Source organism: Sinohyriopsis cumingii, chromosome 7 (assembly GCF_028554795.1).
Source record: "Sinohyriopsis cumingii isolate HCF-2022 chromosome 7, ASM2855479v2, whole genome shotgun sequence".
Lineage (NCBI taxonomy): Eukaryota > Metazoa > Mollusca > Bivalvia > Unionida > Unionidae > Sinohyriopsis > Sinohyriopsis cumingii.
In genome coordinates, this window is record NC_142967.1 from 52,361,194 (window position 1) to 52,385,401 (window position 24,208).

General features: G+C 34.5%; 1 pseudogene; it reads right to left on the minus strand.

Moving 5' to 3' along the window:
* Positions 1-20,535: 20,535 nt before the first annotated feature.
* Positions 20,536-23,085, minus strand: LOC149795254 (tyramine receptor 1 pseudogene; annotated as a pseudogene).
* Positions 23,086-24,208: the final 1,123 nt, after the last annotated feature.

Genomic DNA, 24,208 nt, shown 5'->3' on the forward strand with positions numbered 1-24,208 from the left:
ATCTAAAATGGTGACTTTGTACGCAGGCTAATACTATTTTCTTCCTTTATCGAAATCTTGGTCGATTTCCTCTAACCATATCACTTCAAATCATATTTGGCTATTTACTATCGTGAAGAAAAACATTAATTGGTTCCTAATGGAAAGAGCTGCAATTTCGAAGCTGCATAGATAATACAAAGGTCAACGGCCAATGTCACGTGAGAAGAACTCAATACTCTGTATTGATTTTGCGTCTGTATTAGTGACATTACATTAGTTTCCATGTAGTCTTAAATACGTTTTCTACCATTAATAATGCAATAGCACGGAAAGTCTTACCATATCACGTTGGTAGAAAATACAACATTTTATTATCTTACAAATTTGAAATTAAGACAGATTGGACATCAGGATTGACATGATAATAGGTTGTAAATTTCTTGTAATTGGTACCACAAAAAAACTGCTGTTAAAAATAGGCAATTCAGATAATTGCACAACAAGCTGTTTCCTTCGTATGAAAGGTTTTGCTCTATGTTAAGACCACTCGGCAAATACACCGCTGCGAAAATTTCCAACATAATTTGCACGGGTACATGATCAATTGCAAAATATGGGATAATGGGCACAATTTGCAAAAGGTATACATTACTAGTTTTGTCAATTTTATATAGATCAGTTGCTATGTGTATTTGATTTAATTATATCTGATTTAATATATAATTTAATTGTTTGTCAGTTTTTTATTTTTTATTTTTCATTACATGCTATTGTAATGTAAATTTATTCACTGGAGATGATATATTTACAGAAAATCAGTTGACCTGAATCATTCTTTAATAAACAACCACATTTTGACCTAAATCATGACCTTGATTCAAAATATGTAGCAGCCACGTAACTAAGTTCTATTTTTATTATAAAATCATTGGCTTTTGTAAGTGTCATGTCAGGCGTACGTGATATAAACACATCACGTGACCCCCCTTTGATTTTGCAGTTTGGGGGATTTTCGAAACTCCGTTTTAGAATACGATATAACCTGTGTTTTGGAGAAATATTCTCAGTTAGTTGGGCTTTTTCTTTACACTGGAAATTGTCTGTTGTGTCTTTGGAGTTATTTCAAATTATTTGGATTAAAAAATACGTGTGCTTATATGAAATTCTTGATCAAAGACAGCTCTTATAAAAATTTATTCGGATTTCCAAAACCGGAGTGATAGTTCTTGTTTCTAAAAGGACCTGTAGACTTCAATAAACTACAGGTTACAGTATACGTCATCGTCTTCCATCTTGGATTTCTCTTCGGGACTTGAACTTGAAATCCTTCGAACATTTTATTGTTATGACTTCGAACATTTTATTATTATGACTTCTAAAATTTTATTCGTTGATTATTCTTGGATTATTTTTGGATTTGATTCTTAAAACCGTAAGTTCAAAGTTTTCGTTCTTACAAAATTTATTTCCAGAGAAATAAATTATTATATTTTTCAAAGCTTGTTGTTTTAATTCTTTCTTGTCTTGTGTTACTGTTTATTCGAACATAAACACGTAACATAAGAATTGGGTAGCTCGACCCGGATTATTTTGAATTTTTTGACTAGAATATTTTAAATAAATTTGAATTCCCCATGTTTTTAACATTTTTAGTGAAATCGGCAATCTTATTCTAAAATGTGATCAAAAGTGGAAACCTTTTATTCAGATCATACTCAGGAAGAATTAGATCTTTTCAAAAAAGATCTATTGATTCAGCTTGCCAGAAAATACGATCTTTCTGAGGTAAAGGCTTCCTTAACGAAACAGGAGTAAGAAATATTTTGGTTCGGTACTTGGTAGAAAAAAATGTTCTGGATAAAAGTGCTTTGGTTTCGATCAGTAAGTCTGTATCAGACTCTGGCACAACAGTAATGGAATTAGAATTAAACTACAAGATGGAATTAGAGTTAAGGAAGCTGGAACTTCAGAAAGAAGAAAGAGAGAGAGAGATGCAAATGCAGTTACAAGAAAAACAAATGATTAGATTAGTGCCCCATTTAAGGGAAAAAGAAGTAGGCAAATACGTTACTCATTTTGAAAACGTTGCTGAAAATTTGAAATGGCCAATGGAGCATTGGACTCATTTATTACAATGTGTAATCACTGGTGAGGCTAGTGATATTTACAATTCACTATCAGTTCACCAAAGCGGAAGCTATGATGTTGTTAAAGAGTGCATCCTAAGGGGTTTTGAGTTAGTCCCTGAATCTTATCAGCAACAATTCCGAAACTATAGAAAAGAAGCTGGACAAACGCATGTCGAATTTGCTAGAGAAAAAGAGCAGTTATTTGATAGATGGTGCTTAGACAAGAAAGTTGAACGAAATTATGAAAGTCTCAGACAAATACTTGAAGAATTCAAAAACTATGTCCATAGTGACATTAAGTCTTATCTTGAAGAGCATCAGATTGAAACCTTGGGAACTGCTGCTTGAGCTGCTAATGACTATTCCTTAACTCATAAAATTCCTTTTGTAAATAAGACTTCTATTCAACATTCTTCTGGCAGAAAAGTATTTCAGCCTGATATAAGCCCTTCTAAAACTCAAACTGGCACAACTTCTAAAAATCAAACTTCTGAGAAGCTTTGTTCAAGATCCGTGTCTCTTCCTACGTGTACCTGTTGCAAGAAAAAAGGACACGTTATTTCTGATTGCTACACATTGAAAATAAACATCAGAATCAAGACATACCTATTCCAAATGCTATTATTTCTAAGAGTTCAAGGTCACGGTCATGTATTGAAAGAAATACATTTGTTGAGTCTAATAAACCCCAGCCTGATTTTATTTTTGAGAATTATGAGCCATTCATATTGAAGAGTTCTATATCACTCTTTGGTGATTCGGCCAATCATATCCCTATTAAAATTGTAAGGGACACAGGAGGTTCTCAGAGTCTTTTATTGTCAGGTACTTTGCCTTTTTCTGAGAAGTCTTCTTCTAATGAAAGTGTTCTTTTTCAAGGAGTAAAGTGCAGCTTTGTTAATGTTCCTCTCCATTGTGTAAATATGTCATCAGACTTAGTCTCTGGGCCCGTGACAGTCAGAACAGTTTCTGTTTTACCCGTTGAGTGCATTCATTTATTACTAGCAACGACCTAGCTGAAGGCAAGGTTGTGGTTAGTCCACTTGTAACTGACAAGCTTTGCTTGGATCAAAAAGTCGATACAATTGAAAAATAATTCCCTGATTTATTCTCAGCTTGTGCAGTTACCAGAGCTATGGCAAAGAAAGCTCTTGAGAGTGATGTTGATAAGAAAAGTATTCCTTTAGCTGACACATTTACTGGTCAGGCTTTAGATGAAGTCACTTCCACTCTTTGTTTGGATCAATCAGAAGGTGTTGATCACAGCGATCCTCTTTTAACAACTCATTCTCTTTATTCTAATCAAGGTGATAAACGATAATCACTTGTCATTGAACAGGAAAAAGATCCTGATATATCCTGTTTGTTTCAAAAGGACATTAGTGAAACTGAAGCTACTGAAGTTCCTGTCTGTTATTTCATTACACATGGAATTCTTATCAGAAAATGGCGACCTCCAGAGGTACCTGCTGATGACGAATGGTCAGTGAACTATCAAATTGTAGCTCCAAAACCTTCCAGACAGGAAATATTTAGTCTGGCACATGAAACCACTTTGGCTGGTCATTTAGGGACCAATAAAACTTATCAAAAGGTCTTGACTCACTTCTTTTTTTCTTTCTTCATTTTACAGAATTTATTCCATGGAAATAAATTATTATATTTTTCAAAGCTTGTTGTTTTCACTCTTTCTTGTGTTTCTGTTTATTTGAGCCTAAACAAGTAACATAATTCTGCCAAACGTCAACATACGCTTGTATACTGTTAGACTCTATCGGTCTGCAGAAGCAAACAACCCCTCCTAAATGTTTGTCTAAATGCCTTTCTCCTCTAATCTTGAAAAATCCGAATTCTTCTATGCAGGAGTATAATGTTTCTAGGTACAATCGTGATAATTGATATCAAATTAACTGCAGTTGGCTGGCGACAGCATTTCCACTCACTGACATGAAAAACGTATAGAGGAATATTGACAAGGAATTATTCAGCATTATGTTGTGATTGATTAACATTTATGTATGACTTTCCATTGCATTATTTCCCCATACAATTTCTTATACAATGTGCATTTCAGTGTTTATTGAGAAATATCGCGCTTTGATTATAAAGTTGACTTTTTCTTGTTTTTGTTTTCGTTTGTTCTTTATTTAGTGTTTTTTTCCTTCTAAGGGTGAAGGACCTCTAACGTTAGAATCAAGTTGGAGCTAAAGAAGTAAACGTTTCAATGAGTCAGGATAAAACCTTCGTTCCAGTGACTTCGCTCATTCGGTTTTTCTCTGAATGTTTAAATTTAATCCTTTGTTATAAAGTTTTGCGTAAAACAAATTGTGGTGAACTGAATGGCATCAACAAACCTTTATGTATTATATGGACTTTTATAATATATGGTGGTATATTTTTATATCTTTTCTTTCCATACATTATTCACTTCTTATCTATTCTTAAAATAATATTTTCTGGTTTTGCAAGCTGTAGCTGTTTTCTTCACTTCTTGTATTCGAAGTCGATTGAAATTGTGGAAGATGGTCCCCTTGATGGCATCAATAATGTTCCATATTTGCTTAAATACGGCTCTCTTTGACATGGATGTCATACTGCTCTTGTCCAAATGTTTCAATCTGATCTGCAATGTTTATAACAGCTAGAGCGGTGATGAATCTGCTGTTTACTACGATGAGATCACCGCTGTCATCAGTGATTGGATTCCCCATTCGTATATGCATGTTGCGACTGCTCATGATGTTGAGGATGTGTCCCCCTGCTCTTTCTATTTAGACTTCACACTCTCCAATCACATGGACCATCACGTATCGAAATACCATCTAGCAGCTTAGGGCTGTGGGGTTCTCAGTCAGATCCAAAGGCATATTTTCGCTTTTCAATTATTATGTTCCTGGAAAGTTAATTAGCTATCCTGCATATGTACTAAATACTACTATAATGTAAATGGTGATTGATCCACAAAACCATTTGATTACTCCATGTTTTAATTTCTGTAAAGCAGTGTACAATGAATTCTTACATCTTAATCTGGTAATAATTGAGACATCTGTCAGTCTATCTATTTATATATCTATATATGCCAAATGAAGTTTAATCTGACATGGAAGCAAATTTCAGATCTGTAGAAAAATTGAATTACAATGTGTGAGAAATGATTCCATTGTAAATTTTGTATTATTGGAAAGGTACTAATTTTATGGAATTTGTGGTTGCTACACAATTTTAAGACCTACGGAACAACGGCCTTTCGCCGAAAAACAATCGAGCACTGTTCCGGATCCAAGAATTAAAGAACAGATGAAATGTTTTACTAATTAAAACAACGGAAATAATGCCCACGGAAGAAAACGAAATCACAATGCATCCAAAATACTTATTTAGTCTGATCCCCGATGAAACACGAAGAAACACGTTAATCAAGAGGGACTTTAGTACTTATTTCTAGGTTTTATATGTCATCAAGAGAAAAAAGCAAATTTAAAGTTCATTCTAACAAAAGAAACAAAAATACTATTTCTTTGATATATTGTTCCGTTTATGAACTAGTTATTCTCATTTTACACTGTTGTTCATTCAACAACGATATTGCTGACAATTTGCTATCACTCATGTCGATTATCATTTTAACATGCGCATGGAGAGTCTATGGCAAACAACAATTTTTGGGATTCCGAGAAACCCTTGGGATAGTGTTTGAAAATACAGAAGAAAGTTAAGGATTACACAATCTGAAGAAATGGTCAGAAGGAAGCAACTCAAATTATAACTTAGATATAGTTTGAGAATAAACAATAGAATGACACGGAAGCTGCTATAAATGAATAATCAACATATTTTTAATTCGTAACAGTAAAACCTATTTGTAGTTTGATATTTACTCGATATTTTTGATGAGATGGTCACGAGGTGACCGATTTGACTGACGTTCAAAAACTGGAAGAGATTATATGACTTGAGGACTTCACATTCTTGTCACTAGTTGTCAAAGTGCAATTATTCACTTTAAGTCTATAAATGTTTTGCCAAGGAAATCTTTATCCAAACTAGCAGCGAAGTTATTTATTTTTGATATATTTAGATATATTCTAGAACCCAGTGCTTTATAGTCAGTCTTGTCAAAAATATATGTAGTAAATTATATGCTCTTTGGGTAGGACCCTGGTACTACTCAATATTTATCTCTGAGGATCAATAATTTATTCTACTATTTCTGGCACATCTTCTAAATTGTTAGATACCCATTTTACGAAAATTATCTTCAATGTGCAAGTTCTATTATTGATTGATTATTATATGTTATCTTTGCTAAAAACCACTAGGTTATAATCTAGCATGATATCATTTATGGCGGTTAGTTTTCAAGAACTAAATGGGCTAAATATATTTTAATATCTAACTTACCACTCGAGAAATTGAAACCTAGCCACGCACATGGTTTCTAATTATTTCGATAGTGTTAACGACAGCCAAATTTACCGTTCTCAAATATTTGTCGATTGTTACTTCAGGGATCATTATTTGTTCGATTACGTTCTTATATTATAATTACCTTTAGGACAAGTCCGAAAGCACGCTATAGAAAAATAAGGAAACGATTCGTTTGTAGACAATAACTGTCATTATTGGAGTTAGACACAATCTTGTGCCGATAAAGTTTTCCGTAGGCAATGTGATCAACAGTTCGTCCCGATTATTTGACACCAAATACAAGTGTATTTAAAATCGCCTTTTCTTAACAAGCTGATCTAGCTATTTGGAAAGTTTGCCCATGCTGATGTTGTAAGGATAAGGACATGTAACTTTCAAAATTTGGAAATTTCCGAATGTTTGGGAGTTGGATATTTTTGCAGAATTTTCACCAATATTAGATGGTCTCGTCAAGAATATATTCGTATGGATTTTATAGTTTATGTGAAAGCTATTTCCTATATCAGTAAGTATTTACTGTCGGCTATGTTAGCCTTCTCACTATGGACGGATGCATGACACGCAGAAAAGTTAGAATTAAAGCAATTACAGAAAAATAAAGTAACATTTTCGTAACTTTAATTAAAATTGTAAAGTTCAAGATTTCCGTTCGTAATTAAGAACCAGCAGGCATACGAGTACAGGCTCATTGGATATTGCAAGAGCCTTAACCATCTTATCACCATTAACTGCAGAACATTCTTTCATATCATAAGACTTCGCACCCATTATATATTGTGTTGAGTTGAACGTTTCATGTCATATATCATTCTAGATCCAATACATATGTGTTCAAGATATTATTGACATTGGGCAGCACAAAATGAACAGGATCAGATGAAATCTCAGACAAAATTACTCATGCAATAAGCTCAAGCTGATTCCGCTTCACTTGCTAGCCTGGCAATCTTTGCAACTAATCAGAGATTAGGCAGAAGCGATCCCAGTCTTTAAACGTGGTGAAAGAGGGTTTGCAAATCTATATCGTTTTTACCAGTAATATGCAAACAAAAATTTAAAAGCACATCACCCTCCATGATTTGAAGAAATAAAGAAACGTAATCTTCTACATAACTTAAAAATCAGGATTTAGAAAAAATCGTTCATGCCAAATTGTCATTTATGAAGATGTTTAATACATGGTTAGCAATTATATTTAATACGTGACCAACATTTATAGATGACGGGAAAATAACGAGAGCAATTTATTTAGATCTTAAAAGCAGTATATCATATAACACTGATAAAGCCAGTCATGACATACAAAATTAATGATAATCGCAATTGATTCTTGCCTTACAGACACTCAAAAGTATGTTTATTTAGCCAATATTTGTGACCAACACGTCAAAAGTGGAATCCCTACTATATGTTATCTCTACTGTGTTAAGCATATCTATATTTCTTGTAAGTCCTTTTACATGATTTTATCTAATTTTATAAAATTTTTTCATAGCTGTAAATTGTACTGAATATCTGTTTTGTTAAAGTTTTCCTACATGACCCGAGTCTGTTAAGAGCATAATATTACAAAGATCTATAAATAGATGTTTACATAGGTGTTCTCAGTTATTACTAATAATCTTGCTAAAAAGGCTTAATGGCACCTTTGGATTAATTTCTCATTGGCTAATGGGATTTTAGTGTTTCTAGAAGATTCAGTAACTTCCCATTGGTTGGGCTAGGTCACATGAATAGGAAAGTTCGACGCAAAATGAGTAGTGTGATCTGTCACACGAGGTATATTGCGAAATAAGAGTCGTATTATTACGTGTATATAAGAAAAGAAAAAAACAATCATATTCATTCGGATTTTTGGAGTCATGTTCGTTTCTTGTGTTTCTGTTGCAAGCCTGCAGACGTGTTTTATGTTGTACTTAGACATTATTCGAAAGAGAGAAGCATTTCTTTGGACTTTTCAATAGAAATGGGAAGTGAACCGTCATAATACTTTGGAACTATTGTGAATTATTCGAAGGAGTTTTGGATGAAGCCATCTTGACAGCTTCACGATTCTTGGCAGACAAGATCATTTCCTTTTTATAAATTTATACAGAACATTTCATTCATTTAGGACTGTCATATAATTTTCTCAGGATTATTCTGGATCCACATCATACTGTAAGTTCCTCTCATATTTTCATTTATAACTTCGATAATTAATTCTTTGTTAGTTTTTACCAAACGTATGGGTTTTGTTTCTTTCTGTGACCATAGATTATTAACATATATTAGCACTTTGCTGGAAAGGTAAAATAGCAAATATAATTTAGGACATTTGACAGCTTTACTGCGTAATTTTCAAATACTTTTGATCTGTTAATTAACTGGTAGTAGGTTTGATAGCATTTAATTAATACTGAAATATAAGGATGGTTTGGAACGCTTTCAACAAATTGTATACATGTCCCACTGGTCAATGGATTTGTAAATTAGTTGGATGATTGTGTAAAATTGTGAAACTTATGTTTTAATCTCTTTTTTAAACAATACGCAATCCATGCAAGTAGTCATGGGTGATTCAAATCATATCATAATCCTTTGTGAGTCGAAATCGAAGCAAACTGATGGGTATTAAAGTTCGAACAGGAAACTGGTCATCTAAATCATTACTGTATGCGTGTGCGATACGAAGTTAGTTTTGGAGCACCAGATCAACGATGTAAGAGTACATGGGAATGCAATAAATTGACGGGAAATTTGTCTGAACAGAGTGTCCTTAACTTAAATGAAGAATACGATGCTGTATTGATATGTTGCAACTTAATAATAACCAGACTGAAAAGATAACTAAAAGTGTTTTGAATTTCCACATGGCGGTTTGGGGACGTGGAGTTGGAGAATGAAATTTTGTAACAAAGAGACAGACGGGAAGATCTGTCATAGTCATATCACAATATATCCGTAAACTTGAAGCTAAATCATGTGAATCAAAGGAGGCCCAAAATTTAAATATCTTCCTCATTAGCAAACATTACATTTATAAACAATGGACCTATTTAAAGTATGCACATTATTAGAGCTGTTTTTCATTTCGTATATTTAAGTTTGTAACTTATAGTAAAGCTGACATGGTATTATTTGCAATCGTTTATTTTAGCCTTGATATTTTTCGATCATTTGAAAGTGCATTTTCACACCAACAATGTTTATAAAATGGGAGCCTATTAGTTGTTGGGAATTAACATGCCTATCATGCCGCCTGAAAGTCCATTCTGTGATTTTCATTCTGAAATTCAAATCTTGGAAACTAAGTGCCGTATGCCAGTTCCGTACTTTGAGGTAGATTCGTATCATTAGCATTATCCAGGCTTTTGTTCTGATTGACCCAAAGCATTAATAAATTAACAAACAGAAGATGTCAAGGTAAGATAAAGATTTGAGGGGGTATTCTCGCGTCCAGTGTATGGCAATAATTAAAATGCTTAGCAATTTACAATTCACATGATTATTAGGAATATAAAACAATTATACATGCAGGAAAAACAAATGAAATTCTGAGGATTATATATACCTTACTCAGCACTTATGCGCCTGAATGATATAATTGATGCATGCTAATGAGATAATCAGAGAGATAAATAAATAGCAGAGCTAGTTTCTCACCGATGTTACATTCTAGTGTGAGGTACTAAATGCAGTACATTTCACAAGTATTATCTGCCAGACACCTATTGCATTTCACTGCAACGTTTTGTGCAGATTATAGGTATGTTCCGTCTGGATTGTCAGTTTAAAAAAAGTTGTGCCCAATTGTACTTGCGTAAATGTTAAAAAAATATGCAAGAAATTTTTTCTATGCTTCATGAGTGTTTTTAAGATTTACTTTGTAAGGATATAAAGTTTAAAATGTTTACAATAGTTTTAAAATGGTTTGCTTGCACTTCAAGACAAACACGTTCCTTTTTTATTATTGTTATCTGTCTTGGAAATTAAGGCCTACTTAGTTCAATTTTGATATCCTCTTTTTTACTAGTTCTGCCCTCTGTTTATTTACCAACAAACACACTCAAGTCACATCATTCTAATGGGTTCCCTTGCAATTTCCGTCTTGCAACTAAATACAGCTTTTCTCTGCCAATTTTGATAATATCTGTATCCTTTCATATGTTGGGTTTTTTTTATTTTTTATCAAGAATATTGTTGCCTTGTAGGACCAGTATTCATCGACTGGAATTGTGTACATACACCAGCAGAGACTATTTACTACAAGCAATTCGCGGGTATTAGAAACACTTCAAAGACCTCCAGTGAACACATCGATTTTATTTGCTGATACATTTTCATTAGGTCAGACCCTATTAGATCAAATCCCAAGAGAACCCTGCAATTTGCAAATAGAGTATTTATTTGAACCTTGTGTGGAATCCTTCTTATATGAGTTAATAGCATTCTCGACCTAGTGATTAATTCCGATCTTCCAACACTCATTTTGGATCAATAAGACAGAAATCAAGGTATGCAGAAAAAATTACAGGGGATTAGTTATAAAAGGAAGCGAAATCGAGGAAAGAAGTTAGGACGAGTTACAACACAATACTTAATCCCATATTACTATTACGTGACGGTATTAGTACTCTTGTCCTGTCAACAGCAAAGGTTTCACTCATTCGAATCATCGCTGGTAAATGATCTACATTGGCCACTAATAAATATATCCTGCTGTAAAAATCACTTCGCCGTGAATTTTACACTAAGTTAATCTTTGCACAAAGATTTCAACAAGACGTGCTGAAATGCGAACGTTACAGGAATAAAGATAAAATTAGAATTATAGTATTTAAGCAATTCTACTGTGTCAATCAAATTGCATTTCATGCACAGAAGCAACACGTTTGGAGTGTGTGCTTGTTATGGAACAATTATCTTTTGAAGAATTGCTAGCTTTGAGGAGCATATATATATATATATCATACTGAGAAACGAATCATGTTTGATATCGCTCTCCTGACAATCGAAGAAATTGTACTAATCTTAGTGTCTTGATTTTAGTTACATATTTTATGTCATTTCATTCAATTCTACAAGATCCAATGAAACCGATGTTTCAATCGATGTTGTTCAGTCTGACAAGATTTTCATCAAGTACAGATACTCTGTGTAAAAAGGAAAATATGCAATAGCTGCACTTTGATGTACTAGTCTTTGCTTTATCAGTTGAATAACTCGCTTTTTGTTTCTTTTCTTTGCACAACTTACCTATCGCTGAAATTTCGTTTGTTTGATTTTCCTTGATTGAGTTGTGGTATTCAGACCTACATTAACATCACTCATTCATTAAAATTGATATATCTAAATATCTAATTATTTAATACACCAATAAGTCAAGACTAAGGATGCGTGATGATAAATATTTTCTGAATAATTCCATGAATTTAATTGACTTATTTGCTTCTTGCTCTGTATTACAGTTCAATTTTCAAAGAACATGAAGCAATTAAGATCGTAGTGAAAAAGGACTGTGGTGAAGATACCAGGACTAACAAGTTAATAATATGGAATCAGAATCAGGATGGTATTATCAGAGCATTGGTCATATAAGACAATTTTAGCAAGAATTTATCAAAATATATACTTATCTTGAGAAAATACTATGTATTGAAACATAACTTGAAAATTGGTCTTTTTTATATTCATCATTAATTGGAATACGTATCAGTAAAACATTGAATTTACCCATCCTTCTTCATTTGCTAGCGGTTTACAAGGTTCTCCAGAAAATGTCCTTCAACAAACAACTATTATATTCTTTGAAATTTATATTTAATTAAAAAGAAGATTAAATTAAAAGAAACTGTTTGATTGGCATATTTGATTGTGGTGATCTAACTACATTCTAACGTTCGTTCCTTGCAGCTATTTGAAATTGTCATGGACTAAAAAGATGGACCATTGTAAACATTCTAAATAATATATTTCACATGGAAAGTCTGAAGAAATTAGGAGAAGATAGGATCAGGTTCGTACATAAGTACGGAGTGTGTTTGCCTTAAACAAAGTTCAACAAATAAATATATAGTTTTACCTTATCTTCAATTACACGCCAGAGCCCGAGGATCTATTCTTTCAAAATTGTTCTGGTTTAGTAATTCCTTTAAGACAGATGGTAAAATAAAATCTAGAAAAACAGTCTTTTCCATGAATTGTTTAAACCGAATGTATGCATAAAATGATATTCTTAATTTGAATTGCGAAATTTCGGAAGTAAAGACTTTATGGAAAAATATAATATTAACACTAATTCTATTCAATTAATTTTTTTAATCAGCGTTATACCTATACAATGCAATAATAATCTTAAGAACTCATAAAATCGGACGAAATGAGCAATAAATATAATTAAATTCTGAAAAATAGAGCAAAACTGTAATTATACAAAGTAGTTTCTTAACAAAGCTAAATCGGATAAGTTGATTCTCAAGGAACCCGACCATAAACATTCTTTGTGTTAACCTAGCATAAAATATGTCTTATATCATTCATTGTCCTTGATAGTACAATTATTTAAACAATTCCACTTAAACTTCGGCACAGAATTAGTTTTTACTAAGATTTCATTTATGAAATGCATATTGTCTGCGATAGACTGTTGTACATATTGCAAAAATTATAGTTCATGTATTATTTTAATGTGTAGATACAGAATAATATGGCATAGACTTATGTATATGTTTTAACATAAATATGAAATTCCGATCAAACCGGATACATTCCTATCTGAATTTATATATTGGGCAGATTCTGAAAACATTTCCAGCTGCAACATCGTTTTATAGCTATATTTTTATTATTGTAAAATTAAGGACATTGTTCCAAATTTAATTGGAGCTTTAAACATTATTTTGCATCATAAACGTATTGACCTATTTACCAGTTCTCCTACTTTAAAATGACATTCGAACAAGGAAGATCCTTATTACTTACCAATCAACGGAAGACCTTACGCGGTGAATCGAGGTTGTCGAATGCAAAACGGCAAGAACCGTAGTCGCACGCGGATAATTTTTGTTTCCTTCTTGGTTGATTGCGAAAAGTGGTAAATCATATTTATCCAGTGGTCTGTGATTGTTGGAAACACACCATGTAGGTAATGGATTAAATGTGTCCAGTGTTCTCTAATGCGAAACATTATCGGAGTATTCTATTAAAATTGATGTATTGGTACTTTAGTTAAAATTGATGAACTGGTTCATTATTTATCGTTCAAAGTTGTTCATGGACAATATTTGTTTTTCTTCTGTTCTAAAATCGTAATATTCAAATTCTTTATTTAATTTGGAAGCAAAATTTACTATTCATGAAAATACGATATATATTTCTGTATCATTGCTATTACAATCATTGATCTTCATCGTTTCTGATACCACATTTTCTACATGTTTGATGACCAATGCCGCCCATGAGCTTAGCTGTAAGCAAACCTCAGCACACGCAGACGATAGCACACACATGCATATAGGGTTTTATCAAGCCACTTATATTGTGATCTCAAGTGAACAATATTGCTTCATCCCCTAACTCCACCATGTACTATATTTTTGTTTTATTTAGATCTTGAAGGACATTCGAATGTTTATCTTGTCTTTTAATAGCATGACAAATGTGTCACTTATTCAGAAGGATCAGCAGCGACTTGGTCATCAATGTTAAGCATATATGCTGACGTTTTCGAACAGTATATATCTTTAAATTAGTGATAAAGAGATAAGTCCTGGACCATGTCCTTAAATTGTTCTTGTATTTTTCAAACACCAATCAACTGTATTTATAATTTTCCAATTTTCGAAAATTCGTAGGCCACTCTACCTAACATTTTTGAAAATTCCCTAGGACAACCTAATACTTTGTTGTTATTTTGTTTAAAAAAGTCTGGTTTTTATCATAGTCCATCCTACCAAAAACCTTTAAAAGAAAACTCTTAAGCTATCCTGTCCATCATTTCATTGTCAAAAGTCATGGGTCACCATATCAATGCTGTTTTAAAATCCAAGGTAAAGATTAGCTTTCTAATGAATCACTTCATCAAAAACTAACCAAAATAATCATATTTTGTGATAGCTAAATCATTTCAGGACTTATATGGAGAGCAAACATGCATAAAGAATATTTGTTCTGGTCTTTTTTTTGGGGATGGGGGGGCTCAAATACAACATCGCTAAAAGCAGTTTGTAGAGGTGCCTGTTCTCGTATTTTCACTTAAATCGCTCAACTCGTTACGAGTTGTTGTTAGATTTAGAGATATGGATGAACCCAGTGTATTTGAAACGCTTGAAAAGCCAAGTTGTCAGAATATCTCACAAGTGAAACGAAACAACATTCGCCGTAACGGCGAGTTAGTCTCCACATATATTTACATCCTGACATTCAACTGCGACACGATACCTACAATGTCGATTTATTGATGATCCTTGTATACCATTTCATTCCCTTCCTTTTGCTGTGTTTCAGCTGTCAGAAATATATAACACTACAATCACGCGTATGAGAGGAAACCAGTATCTTCTGGTCACGATGGATCGTGATGCTCCGAGAAATCTTTTGTACGAATCGCCAGGGACAATATTTCTCATAATTAAAGGTCAGGAAATTTGTGGATGCCACAGGTCGATTTAACACAGCTGAAACATCCTACACCAGCAAAGCTGAAGTGGAATACAATCTTCCACAAATACACCCATAACCCAAATAAACATTGCCTTACAAGAAGATCAAACTAAATTCAGTCTTGGCACCTTCTAAACCTCTGATAGCAATCATCCAACCACAGAATGAACTAGATACCTCAAATATTCTCTGTGAGTGTAGCAATTATAAAACTAGTCATACAAACAATAAACAACATAAATCTAGCTAACCATGGTACTAATGGAAATGCATGTTCTAAACTAAATATAATATTGAACAAATCTACTAGACGCCCTAAATGATATGAAGATCCATTCAAAATGTTAAATAAGTTTGGAAGTCTAGATTATGAACACCTGAGTGAACCCTGACGTTACACCAGAGAAGCCTCCCAGAAGTCCCGTATTTCCGCCACATTTATAAATATGCCTGATAACTTAATACAATTGAATTATCGAGCACTAACACAAAATAATGATGAAATTAGTCATCTACTCAAAGAACGTAATCCAACATTTATAATGGAGAGCGATAAAAATCTAAGAAACAATTTTGCACGTCTGCAACTGTAGCGAGGATAAACATTTTACGAAGGTATAGAAAACGACTGTTCTTATTGAAACTATTAAAGCTATCTCATGTTATTAAAAGGAAATTATACACTTTGTATAATAGTGTCTCTTGTTATTAGATCAAACTATTTATGTTTAATATTCCGTTTGTACGAAAACAGTATCTGGCAACGTTTGAGATGGTCATACATGGTTCAGAAACTTACATATCTGAAGCAAGAGTATTTCTCTGACGGAAATACATTTCTGATTATTGTAATACCACAAAGAGGGATAATAATTTATTCTCGAGTCCCAAGATTTGACGGATCCATCTTATAAATCTTCTCAAGCATGACATCGGTAAACATCTTATTATAAATTATACATTTTTCAATGTAAATCAGAAAGCAAAAAGTATTTTTTTAAATTTATTTTGTTCTTTAAAACTCTCAGATAAATTAATTATACCTTCTTTTACACGGTAAAGCTCTGCTGTCTAAATAATGTATACGCTGTGCAATGCAAATAACCTACATTTTCCTAGTAAATGAATCCAAGGTACTGTTTGTTCAGTGGTTGCATTAAGTAAGTTCATGAAGAGCCCTTGTGTGAAACCATTGTTCTGATTAATAATGTATCTACGTATTTGTGGAAATTGATAACGTACACTTTAAAGGAACGTACCAGACACTTGGATGCTAATACAATTCTGCCTACCATGTCACATTACCCATGCCGTTTACAATCATATTTTTAGTGTGTTATTTTTTAAAATCTGGTTTAATCCATAATAAACTAGTTTGAACTAGATTGAACCGGTCTGATCAGGAGGAAACAGTTTGATTCGGTTAAAACCAGTAAAATCCAGTCTGATACTAAAAAAAATAGCTTGTAAACAGACCGGTTTGAACTAGTTTGATCCAGAACAGATTCCCTAAAAGGAAACACTATAAACATATATATGCATTTAACACTCTCAACGTAGGGAGCAAATCTATTTCACAAGCAAACAAAGGACTGAGAGAAGATCTATATCAACTTGCATGAAAACACTTCATGGGAATAAGTCTGTCTAAAGTAGAAAGATAAGTAACCTCAGAGGAAGGTTGTACGCTGCTTACTACATCATATGAAGTGTGTACGCTACTTACAAACGAAATAACACTGCAGACAGAAAACCAGGTGCATTGTTTTCACATGACAAGACCTAGCAGGAGAATTCGACATACTCTATAATTTACAAGATGCAGAGCAAACGGAATGATTATCACATGAAATAAATTGGAAATGACCTGGAAAATACATTAAAAGAATAGCAAACAGAATATTTAATTTGTATTTTCTAGGATACTGAGCATATCTAATACTGTGCTGCTTATTGGTATTGGATTTATTATTTACATATTATAGACAAGCCATTCATAGAGAGACACACACCGTGAAATTACAAAACAAAACGAGCATGTTAGGTTTGCTTGAATGCCATGCATTTATTGAGTTCTATTTATCATACGGAATTTTCCATTAGTAGCGAACAGAGACGGAGCTTTAAGGACTGATTCAGTGAGATGGTATATGACGCCGAGGTGATCTGATGTAAGTTCGTGGGACACCAATGAAGTCTGTAGAATATTAGTATCAGACCTATGAAGAATTCAGGCTAAAATACGAGCATGTTTGTTAGTGGGTTGGCTAAATGACTGTCTGAAGTTGAAAATGTGGATATAATCTAGATGTCATGTTGAGTATTGATTTTTAAGATAGCACTGGTCAACAGTGAAATCATTACTGACTTGAAAAGGCCCTAATCTGTAGTATTTTGGTGTGCCGAACACGAATATAACCGTGAAAAATTTGTATTGGCTCTCGTTTTGAAGATATTCATATACCTCATTTTCTATGTTTCACTGTGTAAATTTCTCCAGTAGGACTGCAGCAACATCCGGAATAATGATGTAACATTGCATAATACCATCATGCTCACATCATCCACAGTTGATTGCATCATTTTCTGATGCAATGCAATACTAATGCCATGCGGCTGCTGAAGTAAGTTGACGTCAGCAGTGTACTATACATGTGTAGGCCTATTATACTAATGCCAGGCGGCTGCTGAAGCTGACGTAAGCAGTGTACTATATAAAGCCCAATCAGATAGGTTCAGCATTTAAAATATTTTAGACGTTGTGCGAGACAGTTCAAGCTACTGTTACATAAAACTTATTATTTTATCCATTTACGTACAATAAAGAACAGTAATGCCTCGAAAGTGTGTTAATACCGCGGACAATTTTTGCTATATTTGTGGGGAAGTGACATTTGCCAACCAGAAGAAAAGTATCAATTCTCAAGTGAAGAAGGCATATCATCTTTACTTCGGATGCAAGGTTGGTGACCAAGACAAGCCTTGGGCTCCGCATATATGCTGTGCTACATGTACAACACAGCTTTCACAGTGGTTGAATTGCAAAAGGTCATCAATGCCGTTTGCAGTCCCAATGGTGTGGAGAGAGCCAAGCAACCACCTAAATGACTGTTACTTCTGCTTGGTTCCTCCTCTTTCCGGCGGAATAACGAAGCGAAAGAAGTCGAGAATAGTCTACCCAAACATTCCGTCTGCATTGAGACCAGTTCCACATGGTGAGGGACTTCCTATTCCAGAACCTCCAGCAGAATATTCTCTTGATTCATCTGACGAAGACAAAGGTGAGTCGACCTGTTCTTCTCCTGGTCCATCAGCATGCAGTGATCCAGATTTTCACTGTGGTGCATCATCAACCCCACACAGAATAACACAGGAAGAACTAAATGACCTGATTCGTGATTTGGACTTATCAAAGAACAAGGCAGAATTGCTAGGATCAAGACTCCAACAATGGAATCTTCTAGAAGAAGATGTCACAATTACCGCATATCGAAAGCGCCACCAGCAATTGGAGCCTTTCTTCAGAAAGGAAAGTAATCTGATATTCTGTTCCGATATTGAGGGCCTCATGAATGCTTTACAAATCACTCATGACCCACAAGAATGGAGACTATTTGTGGACTCTTCGAAACTGAGTCTCAAGGCTGTGCTTTTGCACAATGGAAACATTCTTCCATCTATTCCAGTAGCGTATGCTGTCCACATGAAAGAGACATACGATAACTTAAGGCAGCTACTGAATTCCATTGAGTATAACAAGTACAGCTGGCACCTCTGTGGTGATTTGAAGGTAGTTGCCCTTTTAATGGGACTGCAGCAAGGATATACAAAATACATGTGTTTCTTATGCGAGTGGGATAGCCGAGCAAGGGAAATGCACTACATGAGGAAGGAATGGACTCACAGGCAGAATGTAGCCATTGGAGAGAAGAATATCCAACACCCAGCTCTGGTTGAGGCTCAGAAAATCTTGCTACCACCCCTTCACATCAAACTAGGTTTGAGGAAGAACTTCGTGAAAGCCATTGACCGGACTTTGCCAGCATTCCGATACCTGCATGAAAAATTCCCTCGACTCAGCGAAGCAAAGATTAAAGAGGGAGTTTTTGTGGGTCCTCAGATTCGAGAGCTTTTCAAAGATGACCGGTTCAACAACTTGCTGGAAGGTGACGCGAAACAAGCATGGAATGCTTTTCGCCTAGTTTCTACAAACTTCCTCGGAAATGTTAGGGCAGAAAACTATAAGGAACTAGTAGAAGACATGTTGATGAAGTATAAGAAACTTGGCTGCAATATGTCTCTAAAGATTCACTTCCTTCATTCCCATTTGGATTTCTTTCCTAACAACTGTGGTATTGTTAGTGATGAACACGGCGAACGTTTTCATCAAGATATCGCAACAATGGAACAAAGATACCAGGGAAAATGGTCCACTACAATGCTGGCTGACTACTGCTGGACACTCCTCAGAGATGCTCCCGAACAGCTGTACAAGAGACAGGCGAAGAAATCTAAGATGTAGTCAATGACTTGATTTTTTATAGGTAGGCTATTACAGTTGACCTTTTACTATTGGAATGCATTTCGTTATGTAAACATTAATTTCTTGCAGATTACAAAACAACTAGAGCCAATTTTGCAATTTGACTGTCATATTCGTGTTCAGCACATAAAAATTGATAAGAATTGACTAATTTTATTTCAGTAACATGACTTTTGTAAAAATTTGTTGTCCAGTGTAGTCAGTCAAAGTGAAAATTGAAATCTCCAAGAATAGACATTTTGCCACTTATCGAATTTCCATACTCCAGGTAATTGGGAAACTGCTTCAAAAAGAGAGATTCAGATTGTTGTTTCGACTGGGAAAGGCGGTAGACGCAGACAAAGAGAATGGAACCTTCTTCCATTGTGAGTGAGGTTTTCACCAGTTCAAACGATTTGTGTTCGAACTGAATGTTGTAGTTTAGTTAACACGGTGAATAATGGAGTTCTTTGCACTGACAGTAATTCCGCTTCCGCGACAGAGAAGTGGGAACGACTAATAGAGTAACCAAAGGGTGTTTAATCACACTTTTGGTTCATCGCCTGCCGTTTACATTTAAATTAAGATGAATGTAGTCCCAGGTTATTAAATATAGTTCACAATGTAGGAGTTTTATTTAATGCAATTAATGAGTCAAAACGACTGAAAAATTCTAACAGTTTCTCCCACTCTCCCACCCCCACCCAAAAAAAACCCCCAAAACAAATGAAGAAACACACTCCAACAGAACACCTAACGCATTAATAATCACCAGTGTAGATGAACATAGTCAACAAACACATGTGACATGAAAAACAGCGCAAAATTCTAGTGTAGCTGCTTCAAGCCTGTTAAGAATTAACAGTAATTTTAAGCATATTTTTAATATAATAGAGCATACATACTTAATTTAACTTTTTGTATTTTATTCAATTAGAAGAAGAAAATAAGTATATGTTAACTATTTTATATGTTTATGTAATATTTTTACCTTAGACCTTTTCATGCATGTTTATATAAATGTCCACTGAAGATTCTGCAAGACAATGCCTTGATTACATCAGTTACCACCCCCATGGTAAGGCTGATTTGTGGGGGGCATATCGATATCTACTATACACGATCGGAATTTGTGCTCCATTAATTATGAACTTTCTTTGGTTGTTTTCATGACACTTCCTAATGAGCTTATTGTCTATACTCTGTGACTGTTTCAAGCGCTCTCGTGCGTAAGCTGCAAAACTCAAAGTTATTAGATTATTTTATGCCTTGTATTTTATTGTAAACCGTTTAGGATATTGTATTGTGTATTGTGCCAATCGCGTTATTTGATATGCTTTTAGGATCATCATTGCGAAGCTGAGAAGAGCTGTTATACTACCCTGTCGTTGGCGTCCTCACATCTAAAAGTATATTCAGATTTTAAACCGCAGTTAATCTCAGCGATACTTTCTTTCGCTGTCTGCAGTGGGATTTATATATTCTAATATACATAGAATTAAGGAGATAAGTAATTGTAACCCGCCTTTAAGGCTGTATTGACTTTGATTAAATTAACTTTTTTATGTTTATATCACAAACCTTTTCATATAAAAAAATTCATCAAACTAGATGATAGTGTGTACTTGTAACCTATAGATTACATTCCATTAACTTTGGTTAAGAGTTTGCGTTTAGCTCACGACGTAATGGATTTTCTACCCTGTATCCATACCTTTGCAAACATAATCATGACATTTGGTGGGTGGATGCATCTTGATGATCTCTACGCCCTTAACAAAGATAGGTCACTGTGACTATTTTGACCCTTCTATGATTTGGTTCAATGTAAAACATTATCCACGGTAGAGTCAAAGCACTAGATGATTGTACGCATCTATATTGGTACCACATCTTACAGCAAAATGAAGTCACTATAACGTACTAGGATAAGATTTTGTCTTTAGTTCTGTTTGTTTACTTATTGATATATTATATACAAAACTATCGTTCTACAACAAAACATACCATCTGTCGAATCACACTGTACGTTACGTTCTACTGTAATATTGAATTTCAATCATTTCTTTAATAGTAATAATAAATAATAATAATAATGAAAATGCCTCGTCATAGGATACTGAATGCAAAAACATTACTATTTTGTTAATGTGTGCTACATTACATTCTTGATCTGATCATCGTTGACTGGATATATTTCCTATTTAAGCACCGTCCGTGAATCATGTCGCTAAATGCTTTACGGAATCCTGTGTTGAATATTGTGTATATAACAGGATTCAAGGTTGAATTAATATACCCCAGCCAAATAAATAACATTTCTGTTTCTGGTCCAGGATGCATACATAAGTTACAAAATGGTATGATCACATACAATAGGAAAAATGGGAGCCAACACAAAACAAATGCAACCATTATGACTGCCAGTGTTCGTGCCGCCTTTCGCTCCTTGCAGAGAGAAATTCGTTGCTTTTCTTCGATAAATGTGTGGATCAGATTCAAGGCTTTACAACTTTCATCCGTTACTTTGAGTTTGTCCTGGTACAAAAAGCGGGGCGGTTGTGGAGCCGATGGAGCATCAGGATCTATGAGCCTGGGACTAAGTTCAGCTTTCTCTACTTCATCAGTGCAATTAGGTACGGATGCAACACTTACGTACGATGTGTTCTTCACAATGGCTACCTTTGCCTTTGCATTCTGAGCCTGTTCTCGAAGACGTCTCTTTATTGCGAGAAATATTTTCAAATACACAAAAGACATTATGAAAAGAGGAATATAAAACGAACCAAGTGCTGAATATAATACGTATCCCTGCTCACCAGTCAATACACATTTCAGAGTAAAGGGATTAAACAGATGTTCGCCCCTATCGTTCCACCCAAACATAGGTGGGACTGATATTATTGCGCTCAAGACCCATGCTATGAAAATCATTACCAGCACGCGCTTGAGAGTTCTTTTTTGTGCATACTGTATTGGGTCATGAATTGCCCAGTATCGATCAAGGGCAATAGCACAGATGTTCAGAATAGAAGCTGTACACAGTAAAACATCAAATGTCAACCACAAATCACAAAATACATTTCCAAGAATCCATCTCCCTTTTAGAATATAGTTTGCAATGTGAAAGGGCATAACAAGAATGGCTACAGCAAGATCAGCACTTGATAGCGATATTATAAAGAAGTTCTGCACTATTCTCAAAGGTTTGTGAATAAATATACAAGCAATGACAAAAGTGTTGCCCATAATAGCGAGAAGCATCAGAAGACACATTGCCAGTATTGCCAGAATGTTCTGCCACGTTAGCCCAACGTCAACCAATGAATCTTGTGTTGTAGCATTGGTTACAGAATCGTAAACTGTGATCTCATTCATCCTGGATGCAAATTAAAAACTTTGAGCCTGAGGTCCCTTAAAACCGTAAGCTTTGAAATCTGCAAAGAAATGTAGAAATAATAAATGCACGTGAATATCCGTTATGCTGTCACTGTGCATTTGATGCTAGAAGAATTAATACTTAGACAATAATACCTAGACAAAAATGCAGATATTAATGAATATTCATAACATTATGGTAAAAGCAACAATTATCTATAAATTGTCTCTGTGTCAATGACATCAAATGGATTTTAAATATATTACTAAAATATTTTAAGTTGAATTCCATGTTTTTTGTGCATAAACTAGCAAACATTTTAGCGACCAGTAAACTAATTATTATGCAGAAATTAAATTTAGTTAAAAATTTTGAATTCATGGTCACGCTACATTATATTTCAAGGCAAGTCAGGAACATAATTTAAGTATTTGGTAGTAGCATTAATGTAGCTTCACACAGTATACGTGACTGCTGATTTTACCAACCCGAGAATCTCAGCCGCACCTCCCCACCCTAATACTAAGAACTAGTAATTATTCGCAGACTAACAGTGTTTCTCCCGAACGTGTTGATTTCACGCCACTAACAGTGCTTCTTTACTTCTCAGTTTTTATGCAGTTTCCTAGCCTATTAAGGCCTTAACTCGTGATTTCCGCGTGTCACCTTTATGCGTCATGGGGTAGTGTCTTACTTATGATCTCTGTAACGTTAACGTCATGCACGATACATCAACGTGTAGGTCTGCAACACTACGTTATCAGATGGATTTTCTACTCACGTTAACAGATACAGCGGGTAAAAATATACGAGATAAAAATATATGAGAACCGAACTTTTAAGGTCCAAAAATTGCCGCTTTCAGGACCGGAGTTTGTGTCCGGGTTTTATACATGTTGCTCTTGGATCTAAAGCAAACCGTTCCAAACTGCACACGGCATGATTAATATTTGCCAAAATATATGATAAGTTTGCGATTCGTAGTAAAATGTGTCAGCACACGAAAATCTTTGGTCCGAAATGCAAATAAAAAGGAAATCCGAGTTTCACCCTTCTGCACTTGTGGCTGCGAAATTCTTGAGATAAAACATTAGTCGTTTAGACTTTAACATCCTGTAAAAC